General features: G+C 41.6%; 1 non-coding gene across 1 annotated transcript; it reads left to right on the top strand.

Moving 5' to 3' along the window:
- The first annotated feature begins 1,690 nt into the window (after positions 1–1,690).
- trnap-cgg (transfer RNA proline (anticodon CGG)) lies at positions 1,691–1,762 on the top strand. The gene has a single exon. It is a non-coding gene; the product is annotated as a tRNA-Pro (tRNA).
- Positions 1,763–3,706: the final 1,944 nt, after the last annotated feature.

The following is a 3,706-nucleotide window of genomic DNA, read 5'->3' as shown; positions in this document are numbered from 1 at the left end:
CATTTGCACCTGTCATATGTAGCATATAAACATTTCTAAAGTGATGTAATACATGAACTGCCTTTGTCATCTGGACATGGAGGGCATAGTGTATGGCATAAAACCTGGATGAGACATCTGCCAAGCTGCAGACTACTGTAGACCACTGTTCAAGACCAACAAACGACAAAACTGGTTGTTATTTGGTGAAGTGCTGTGTTTCCAGCAGCTTTTTAGCGACTTGTCATCATCTTTGCAGTGGATTTTTTGGCACCAAATGTAGGTGTTGTATCTACTCTGGTCATGAAAAATCCACGCTTTGTACTGATGTCCACAGTCACATTTATTTCTCTTCAGAGTCATGGAACACCGTGAAAACTGGAAACAAGTAAAGCGTTTCAATAACCTCATAACATTAATCTCAGTCACTTATTTCGTCAACACGAATGTTCAACAAAGTTAGCCAAAATAACTTTTACCGTGTACGCCTTGTGAACCAGCAGTAGACAAAATTTAAGAGCATAAAAATCTGCCGTGTTGTCATCATCTCTCATCTCTCTCTCTTCCTAATCCCCGCTCACCACTTCCGGTTCATGTGACTCATGGAGGAAGTATTTTTCATAAACATTTTTAACAGAAACATTTTAACAAGGTTTGGCAGCAGAATTATGAATTACACGCCAAGGGTTTATAAATGCATATAAACATATATATATATATATATATAAAAAGAAATCAGATATCAACATATCTACCGCGCATGCTGACTTCCGGTGTTGTCATGGCAACTTATATAGCAGTGTTATGAGCGTCAGCTACAGGTGTTTTGAAGCAGCCTGTCGCTGTGTTTCCAGCGTATTTTTTAGCAACCTGTCATCGTTTTTGCAGCAGATTTTTTAGGTACCAAATGTGGGTGTACCACCCTGTTGCTGTGTTTTCAGTGGCTTTTGTTTGAGGGAAACTCATTCAGGAATTAATCGCAGGTACATTTACATCCACAAACAGAAAAAACAAACAATGACATACAGAGCTACAAATACACAGTCTGTCTTTGGAAGGTGAACGCACTTTACTTAGACAAATCCTATGTTGACACAGGGCCCTGAAACTGAAGCAGCTAAATGGCATTCAGCCATTACTAAATTCATCACTTACACCTCTGCTTTCCCTACTGTGACAAGTCAGAATGCCTTACATGAAAAAGTAAAAATGTGACACTTATTTTCTCTGATGGTCTTTTAGTCTATTAACTAGAGCAGCATTTTGAGGAGGGGAAAGTGCGTGGCAGCTCTTACGGGGCTCCTCAATCTAGAGGTATTCTCGCTTAGGTTGTGAGAGGTCTTTGTGTCAAATCCTGTACAAGGGCAGAATATCCTGTGCTTAGCAAGTACACAACTTTGCACTTTCCACAGCAGTTATCAGTGTCTCAGTAAGTCATGACAGTGAGATCGTGAGACAGTATTCACATGATGCAGAAACTTAGTAGTAAGGCTGTATTCTACTAAGTAGAATACAGCCTGTGCTTACTTTTCTGCAACATTTGGTAATGTCCTCCATGGAAAAGGCCTATATTGCAGACATGGTTTCTTTTTGCTGCAGGACAAGCACACAAAATGATTTTTACCTATTTCATCCGACTTCTTCCACAAGACAGATGCTAAATCAAGCAACATTTCCTCAACATGAAAAAGCCTTTGAAATGATCTCACATGGCTCGTTGGTCTAGGGGTATGATTCTCGCTTCGGGTGTGAGAGGTCCCGGGTTCAAATCCCGGACGAGCCCACAGTGATAAAATGTGTTCTATACCTTTCTTACTAATTTGGAAAGTACAAAACAGCATTGTCCTACTCACTGGGCAAGTATTTCCACCAGGTGAATTATCCCCAGCCATCAGGGACGTAAGATCATCAGGATCTTCATCAATGCGAGTTATTTGTCTTTGTTGAGATTTGTGCTGGGATATGGCACAGATTTCCAGGGTGGCCAGAGGATGTGAACCCACTGTAATCAAACGCACTGTCAACCCAGTATGTAGGCCACTGTGTACTATCTGGGTTGGTTGTGTCCAGCCCTTGGTGTGTTGTTGTGACTCTGCTTTGTTAGAAGGGTGTGTTATCCAAGATCAGCTTGATCACAGTAAACTGACACAAAGTCTTGTTCAAACCAGTGCCTTCTAAGAGTTCACATAATTACTGTGTGGATTATGTTCACAAGGCAATGTTTTGTTTTTGTTTTTTTCCAAATGACAGAAGTGCGACCTTTTTGTACCATGAAAGGTTCCATGTGTGGTTCAGTTTAGACAACAAAATTAAGGTTGAGGAAAGGTTGTGGTTTTGGTTAAATGCCTATCACACTTGTGCCACAAATCACTCTGCATCTTTACCATATTAAAGCAGGATCTTTCTTTAACCAAGTGGTGTGAATACCTAATCATAACCATACAAAAAATGTAGAAACAAAAGTCGATGTTGTATTGCAAGGGCAGATTTGTCCAGTATTGTTAAGTATCAACGTGGTTCCAATTACATTCTTCTCTGTCTCCTCTCATAGAACAACACACCCCCACCAATGCTGCCCCCTGCATTGTTTCAATGCCCCATTTTCACTCTGAATTCCTGCTAACACATGGATGAGCTAACAACGCTAACACCACTGTGAGGATGGAGTAGCACTGGAGCAGCTACTGTAGCATGTTACAAGGTCTCCCCCGCTGTTCTAACTCTGTGTCTCTGCCTGCCTCTGCTCTCTCATTTTCACTATTTCTGGTACCTCTTTACCAGGTTGTTTGATGATGAAATGATGCATTTCGTTACGCTGTTAGCTTACAAATGCAAATGATAACCCCCTGTTACAGCCTCTCTAAACAAATCTAACCCAACCGTAATGCCACCTATGCTGTTCAAGCATCTCAAGCTGTAACAAAAAGGTCACAGATATATCATTCTCATTCCCAGTTTGTAAATACAGATGCTGCGTCACACCCCTCAGCATGTGATAACAACACCCTTGAATTTTTTTTAGATCCACTGGGCTTTCAGCTAACTCCAATGTGTACTTATCCGTGACAATATTGAGAGCAATTACTGAAAGCAACTTATGCAGTATGAATAGTGTGAAAGTACATGTTGGGAGGAAGGGGTGGGGAATCAGCTAAACAAACAAAGGACTTTAATCCAGGAGAATGCTGTTTGTGTCCTGTGTGAAACCAAAAGTCAGCGTTGTTTTAATGTAACTTATGTATGGTCCTCACATACTCCTTGTAACAAGCTTACTTCTTTTAACACCAAAGAAGTGGTATAGTGGTTAGCATTGTAGCCTCACAGCAAGAGCCTTCCTGGTTCAATCCCAGGAGGGAGACCTTCCGTGCGGAGTTTGAATGTTCTCCCTGTGTCAGTGTGGGTTTTCTCCAGATACTCTGGCTTTCTCCCACAATCCAAAGACATGCAGGTTGGGGATAGGTTAATTGCTGACTCTAGATTTTCTGTTGGTGTGAATGGTTGTCTGTCTATATGTGTCAGCCCTGTGATAGTCTGGCAACCTGTCCAGGGTGTACCCTGCAGGATAAGCGGTTACTAAAATGGATGGATGATCTTTTTTCCAAACCTAACCAAGTAGATTTGTTGCCTAAACCTAACTGCGGCTGTTTCACATCGTTAACCTCGTGTTACTTCATGTTGCACCCAGGAGACAGCTGTGCATCACATACAGATGCTCATGGGTGCCCTG

This window comes from Epinephelus moara, chromosome 6 (assembly GCF_006386435.1).
Source record: "Epinephelus moara isolate mb chromosome 6, YSFRI_EMoa_1.0, whole genome shotgun sequence".
NCBI lineage: Eukaryota > Metazoa > Chordata > Actinopteri > Perciformes > Serranidae > Epinephelus > Epinephelus moara.
Note: the sequence above shows the minus strand (reverse complement) of the source record. Positions and strands in the feature narration are given on the sequence as shown.